We start from the raw sequence: 7,690 nt of genomic DNA on the forward strand, positions 1-7,690 counted from the left end.
CGTATGCATTTGTCTGGGTATAGATTTGTGCATGTAAATACAGCACTCCTAGAGACCAGAAGAGGCCCTTTGATCACGTGGGTCTGGAGTTACATGTCCTTGTGAACTGCCTGACATGGATGCTGTCCTCTGGAAGAGCAGCAAGTTCTCTGGCCACTGGTCCATCCCTCGGGCCTCCAGCAATCTTTCTTTTCTTTTCTCTTTCTTTCTTTCTCTCCCTCTCTCTTTCTCTCTTTTTTAAAAAGATTTATTATGTACACAGCGTTGCACCTGCATGTACACTTGCAGGCCAGAAGAGGGCACCAGATCTCATTATAGATGGTTGTGAGCCACCATGTGGTTGCTGGGGATTGAACTCATGACCTCTGGATGAGCAGTGCTCTTAACTTCTGAGTCATCTCTCCAGCCTTTCTCTCTCTCTTTCTTCTCTCTCTCTTTCTTCTCTCTCTCTTTCTTCTCTCTCTCTCTCTCTCTCTCTCTCTCTCTCTCTCTCTCTCTCCTCCAAGTACTTGTTGCTTTAGTTCTATGTATGTTAGCGGGGGATGGGGGGAGGCAGGAGGGTTGCTTTAAATTCTAAATGAGCCTAGGATTATAATTCGAGATAAGACCCTGTCTCAAAAGATCCAAGCAGTGGTGGCACACACCTTTAATCCCAACACTCGGGAGGCAGAGGCCAGCCTTGTTTAACAGAGCAAATTCCAGGACAGCCAGGATTATGTAGAAAGAAAGCCTGTCTCAAAGCCCACTACTTGGAAGGCAGAGGCAAGAGGATTTCTGTGAGTTTGAGGTCAGCTTGGTCTACAAAATGAGTTCTGGGACAGCCAGAGGTGTTTCACAGAGAAACCCTGTCTCAAAAAATAAATAAATAGGGGTTGGGGATTTAGCTCAGTGGTAGAGCGCTTGCCTAGGAAGCACAAGGCCCTGGGTTCGGTCCCCAGCTCCGAAAAAAAAAAAAAGAACCAAAAAAAAAAAAAAAAAAACCAAAAAAAAAAAAAAAAAAAAGAACTTTGAAAAAAAAGAAAAAGAAAAAAATAAATAAAAACAAATAAATAGGGGCTGGGGATTTAGCTCAGTGGTAGAGCGCTTACCTAGGAAGTGCAAGGCCCTGGGTTCGATCCCCAGCTCCGAAAAAAAGAACCAAAAAAAAAAAAAAACCAAATAAATAAAAAAATAAGTAAATGAGAAAGGAAAAAGAGAACAAATTAAATTAAAAAAGAGGGCTGGAGAGTGGGCTCAGCAGTTAAGAACACTTGTTACACTTTCAGAGGACCCAGGTTCAAGTCTCAGCACCCACATGGCATTTCACAGCCCTCTGCATCTGTGTTCCCAGAGAATCTGAACGTCCCACGCACCAGGCACACACATGGTGCACACACTTCCATGCAGGCAAAACTGAATACACATAAAATAACAAAATAAATCTAAAGACAAAAACCAGCCTGGTATTGCACACCCTTGGTTTTAGTACTGAGGAAGCAGGCCAGTCTCTTGTGACTTGAAGCCACTGTGGTCTACATAGTGAGTTTCAGACCAATCAGAACTTGGGGGTGTGGCTTAGTCTATAGAGGGCTTACTTAGCGCTCAGGAAGCTGGGCCTTTGATCCTCAGCACCTGGAAGGTACCCGGGTCTAGCACTCAGGAGGAAATCAAGGAAGATGTCTTCACTCAAATGGGGTGGGTCTGCAAGATGGCGCCGCGGACAAAGGCACTGGAACCCGCACAACCTGCTGTGAGGACTCCCTCAACTTCTCTTCTGACCTCTGTTGTGGGTTACCCACCAGAATAGACTGCTGACATGACTTTAAGCCAATGGAAAGTCTTTATTAGCAGGCTGGCAAATGCCCTGAGTGCTTGAGATCCCAGTGTGGCCGGAGCCTTTCTCAGAGTGCTTGTCATGGGATCTGCTTAAGTCCAACATAATTCAAACACCAGGTTAATGCAGGTGACAAAAATGTATTGTAATCAAGCCGCTACTGATTGATTGATCAGAGCCACAGATCGGACTCGGGAGCTGAAGTGCAGCAAGAGCCGGAGTATCACAGATTATTTAAACTTGAGAATAATAAACACCCGTGTCAAGTTATTGTTACAGTTTCCACCAATTAGGGTAAGAGTTGGTTCCTGGGCCTGGGAACATGACCTTAGTTTGACCTTGCCAGCAAGATGGAGAAGCTGGGGGTTGGAGATTTAGCTCAGTGGTAGAGGGCTTGCCTAGCAAGCGGAAGGCCCTGGGTTCGGGCCTCAGCTCCAAAAAAAAAAAAAAAAAAAAAAAGATGGAGAAGCTGTCCCTGAGATGGCTGGACTCAGACAACTGTCTCCTTACTGCAGAAGCTGTTCAGACATTGGGAAGTCCCCAGCTCCGCCAGGGCCTGGGACCTTGAACTTACTTTCCCCCATGATTAAAGGGAGTCTGAAATTGAAACACCAGTATTTAGAGCAAAGTTTTTGTTTTGTTTCGTTTGTTTGTTTTTGCCTGTTTCCAGCAAGCTTTTTTTTTCTTTTTTTCAGAGCTGGGGACTGAACCCAGGGCCTTCTGCTTGCTAGGCAAGCGCTCTACTACTGAGCTAAATCCCCAACCCTTCCAGCAAGCTTTTAAGCAGAAAAACCATGTTCTGGTTTGACTTCCTTCAGTTAACAAGAAAGGTTGCCCAGAAGGCAACTATAGAACCCAAAATGCAAAGTCAGTGCCTTTAGAGACTGTCCCAGAGCTGTGGAAGTCGATTAGGTCTGTGTTTCACTCTGGCAGGTGGTGCTGCCTGCGTGCTGAGTTTTACCAACTGAATGGAACTTTTATCATGGAGTCAGTTGTGCTAAGGTCTGGGGGCCTGTTACAATCTCCACAGGAATGCCAGAAAATGCACACACACACACACACACACACACACACACACACACAAGCACACACACACTGCTTATACAAATAACTCAAACAATAGTCCTTAAACACCATCTTCTTTCCTACAAGCATAAGAAAGCTATGGTTATTTCTGAAACCAACCAGTGGTTGCTGCCAAGAAACGGAAGTCGAATTTGAGACTCAAAACAACCAAGGGACTCAAGGCTGCTCAGGAAGCCGCTCTGAAGCTTGCATTTAAAACACTGTGACAACTGATAAATTTTATAAATAATGAAAATGAGGTGGGGGTGGGGCTCAAAGTACAACCACCCCGCCCAAGCAGCTTGTTTTCCCAGGATTTCACCTTTACCGCCGGCTTGGTTCTGGAACATGCTTTTGTGGGGCAGAGGGAAGTGCTTCCTTTTCTGGAGTTAAGCACAACTATAAATATCAGTGACACAGCTAGAGATGACTGTGGCTGAGTCTCCCAAACCTGCGTCAGTGATTGCCACCAACCGCGGGTGGCTTCCGACAGCGCTAAAGTGTGTGGGACTCAATTAGGTCCGGAAGGATGAGTTTCTAGGTAAATTGGATAGGATATTCCAGGCAGGGGACTCTTCTGGAGGTAGGGCAGTTATTGCTAACTGACAGGATCTTGACCGGGATTAGACTGGGTGCTCACACACTGGAGAGATGCCTAAGGCTAGAAGCCAGCGTCAGAGTTTAGCCCCGTGACTGGAGTTCCAATGGCAGACAAAAGTCCAGGCTGTGAACTTTGCCCGCCTTCCAGGTGGGGACCACAAAGCTCCTCTTTGTTGCAAGGAGAGGCACAGAGCATTCTGACCAGGTCGTTCTGGAAGGCTGGAGCTGGGATCCCACAGGTGCAGGAAGCCAAGGCTGGCACTGTGCCCGCCCTGCCTCAGAGACTCCCACCAGGCTAAGGCTGGCACTGTGCCCACTGTGCCCTGGGAACCCCCACCACTGCTCAGAGTGATGCCCTCAGTCTCTCTCCCGCCCCATTGATCGACAACTGGATGTCCAGAGCCAAGGTATCCTGAGTGCCACAGGTCTAAGTTGTGATTCTAGAATTCCTTCCGGAGGCACACTGCCTCCTAAGGAGTCAGTGGGGAGCTGCGGCTGCTGTGGGGTACCCATCAGAGAAGACTGTTAGGACGTGGGTTCAAGCCAATAGAAAGTCCTTATGAGCTGGTTGGCAACTACACAGGGCACTCAGGATCCCAGTGTAGTCACGAGCCTTTCTCAGGTGAGATTTTAAGCACAAACCCCTAGGTTTCTGGGTTGACATATTTCAGTTAACAAGATCAGTTACCCAGACACGGACCTACAGGAGCCAAAAAGCAATGTTCGTACATTTAGAGACTTCCCCAGAACTATAGGCTGTGATGGATTCTGTCTTTGTTTTCATTTGCAGGTGGTGCTGCCTATGTGCTGAGTTTTACAGACTGAATGGTATTTCCATCATGGAGTCAGTTGTGCTAAGGTCTGGGGCCTTTACACAGAAGATCTGCCTGTACCCTCTGCAAAGTCAAACTGGTGGTGCTACTTGCCTGGAGGGAAATGACTGGGGAAGTTGGGCCTGGCTGAAGCTCCTCAGAGAGAGGGAAAGAATTGGACTGATTCCCATCCCTGCCCTTAGTGTTTGATCCAGCTCCTCTGCCTTTCATTTCCTCTCAAAAGACAGTTCGGGGTACTGCTCTGCCTGAGACTTGGCCAGTATGGTGAAACCACCAGCACGACTGAGGGTGGGGAACAGTGAGACTGGGGTGGGGAATGGTGGGACAGTGCCTGAAGCTCTTTATCCTCCTGCTGTGTCACACAGTGAAATGCCAGCCCTGAACAATGTAACACTATATCAAGTTTAGGGTTCATGTAAAAACTGTACCCTAAAAGGACCTAGGTCAAAAAGAAAGGTTCTTTAGGTTTTTGAATAAAACTGCTGTCTTAGGGTTGCTACTGCTGTGATGAAACATGGTGACCAAAAGCAACTTGGGGAGGAAAGGGTTCCCCGTCCTAAGTCAGAGCCCATCAGGGAAGCCAAGGCTTCAAACAGGTCAGGAACCTGGAGGGAGGAGCGGCTGTGGCGGCTGTGGAGGGTGCTGTTCACTGCTGGCTTGCCCATAAGGCTTGCTCATTACAGAACCAAGGACCAGCAGCAGCAGGGCCAGCACCACCCACAGAGGTGCTGGGCCCTCCCACATCCATCTCTAACTGAGAAAATGTCCTACTGGCTTGCCTATGTATAGTCAGATCTTTTGGAGCCATTTTCTCAACTGAGGCTCCTTCCTCTCAGACGACTCTAGCGTGTGTCAAGTTGACAGACTAGCCAGGAGACCCGCCTTCTCTAGTCCAGATCCTCCTGCTTCAGCCTCTAGATGCTGAGATCACCCGTGTTCATGCCTCAGCTGGATAGGAAACTGCAAGGCCTGTCTCGTTCGCCCTGAAGTCAGGCACAGGAGTTCTCCTAGGCTCTCTACTCTCTGGCTTTGTTTCCAAATATAGCAAACATGAATGTATCCTCAGGAGTGTGGAGAATGGTGGTCAGGAGGGAGGGGCCAGCTGTGCTAGCATGGGAGGCTGAATTGGGAATCCCTGGAATCTAAGCAGTGGGTATTGGTCCTACGTGTCACTAACCTGAGGGTGCTGAGGCAGGCAAGTCCCAGAGCTCGTTAGCCAGCATCGTAGACAATTAACTGGTTAGCTCCTATTTGGACACAGAGAGCCTGTCTGTCTCTAGAGTACTGTGGATTACAGTAGCAGAAGTGAGCCTCAGGCTCTGGTCTCGTGGTGCACAGGTTTTTTTTTTTGTTTTTTTTTTTTTTTTTTTTTTTTTTTTTTTTTTTTTTTTTTTTCTTTTTCGGAGCTGGGGACCGAACCCAGGGCCTTGCGCTTCCTAGGCAAGCGCTCTACCACTGAGCTAAATCTCCAACCCGTGGTGCACAGGTCTTAAAGGCATCTCAAGGATTCCAAATGCTGTATCCATTAAACACCAGCAGCCTGGAGGGAAAGGCCAGAGAGATAGAGACCTGACAACCAAGAAGTCAAGGAATCAGACAGAAACCACGGCTAAAACACCAGGTGTTGAAGGTCACTGTGAACTCAGGAAATTGGTGATCTACTGGGGCTTTCGAGGGAGAGAAGGACTGTGTAGATTTTGGCCTGGTTCAGCTCTAATGCCACTGTGAGAAAACTGTGACCATGGTTTGTCCCCACACTCTGAACTGGAAGAAGTGTAAGCTATCATGTGGCTCACAGTGGCCTCCTGTTTTTCTGAGGGGACACAGAGGATCTGGCAGAACCTGGGCAACTGCCAGCCTCTCTCCTAGGAATTGCTAAGTCCTTTGGGGCACAGGAAAGAGAGGCCTGGAGCCAGAGCAGGAAGGAAGCAGGGTACTGCGGGGACTCGAACCCCGGCCCACACGGGCGTGCCATCACCAGTGCCTTTTGCTTTTTCCTGCTCACATTCTCACAGACAAAGGTGAAAAGCAAAACCTGACCGAGGCTCGTGGCTGCGGTCAGGAAAAGAAACACCTGCGGCGGCTCCGTTACCCCCCCCCCCCAGGCTCACCCCTGCCTGTCCTGACACCCTGTCAGAGGCTCCGGGGCACCTATGTCCCCCTGCCTCCAAGTGCGTGTTCCTCAGCCTATGAGAAGTGCATGAAATCAGACCCAAAAACTGAACCACAAGTCACAGCCTCCTGGCTCTGAGACAGGGTCAGATGCAGTAAGACCTATTTGAGTCGACCCTTCCAGGAAGATCCGAAGCTACCTTAGGCTGCCTCTGTGTGGCGGGGCCAGGTAGGAGAGGGGAGAGGGATGCTACTCTCATTTTATACTTTTCCCTCAGCTTCCAACTTCATGCCAATAACTCACAGTTAAAGAGGTCTCAGAACTAAGGGAGCTTTCAAGCTAGCTTAAGTGCAGCCGTTCTTGAGGTCTGCTGGATGTCACCACCTAAGTCACACAGATGGGCCCACCTGCCTTCCATTCTCTGAGCTTGTGGTCACAGCAGGAGTCCTTCCAGGGTACTGCCTTGGTTTGGAAATGAAGTCCGTCCGGAAGCCGTGTCCCCACCAGCTCTCGTTTTGAGCTCTAGCATGCAGTCCATGTCTCAGGGAGGAGTCACGAAGGTCCCAGAGTCACCAGGTGTGCAGAGAACCCTATAAACCCTGCAGCCCTCTGAGTCATGGCGAGGACTGTGGCTCCCCTCTGTGAGTCTAAAGCAGCTCAGGAACCCATGTCCTCCACAAGGTTCAGGGGGAATCTGAGGGCTGTAACCTGCCCAGGGAGCCTGAGTCAGGCTGAGAAGAGTCCTCAACTCATACCCAGAAATCTGAGCAGTCTGCTCCACTTTATCCCCACACCCACACCACAGGCTCACGCACACACATGCGTACACACAGTAACTCATATGAACACATATACAAACACAGTAGGCTCACAGACACACATATACACACAGCAGATTCACTTACACACTTATAAATATATAGTAGGTTCATATGTACACATTTACACATGGTAGACTCACATGTACAAGCATACTAGGCTAAAGTGCACACTTATAAACACATAATAGGCCCACACACACACACCTTTACAAACACAAAGTAGGCTCACATGCACAACTTATAAACACATAGTAGGCTCATATGCACATACAAACATATACCACCCATAGACTCATATACACATATACAAACACACAGTAGGCTCATATGTACACACGAACATACATCACAGGCTCATATGTACATATACACAGGAGGAGAGCACGCGCATATGCATGTGCACACACACACACACACACACACACACACACACCCTGAGGTTTGC

The 7,690-nt window shown here is 48.6% G+C and overlaps 1 long non-coding RNA gene across 1 annotated transcript; it reads left to right on the plus strand.

The window, feature by feature from the left end:
- The first annotated feature begins 3,310 nt into the window (after positions 1-3,310).
- On the plus strand, positions 3,311-4,807 carry LOC147997033 (uncharacterized). The gene is made up of 2 exons (XR_015652834.1): positions 3,311-3,419; positions 4,269-4,807. It is a non-coding gene; the product is annotated as an uncharacterized LOC147997033 (long non-coding RNA).
- The last annotated feature ends 2,883 nt before the right edge of the window (positions 4,808-7,690 follow it).

Source organism: Rattus norvegicus, chromosome 1 (genome assembly GCF_021556685.1).
Source record: "Rattus norvegicus strain SHRSP/BbbUtx chromosome 1, alternate assembly SHRSP_T2T, whole genome shotgun sequence".
NCBI classification, from domain to species: Eukaryota; Metazoa; Chordata; class Mammalia; order Rodentia; family Muridae; genus Rattus; species Rattus norvegicus.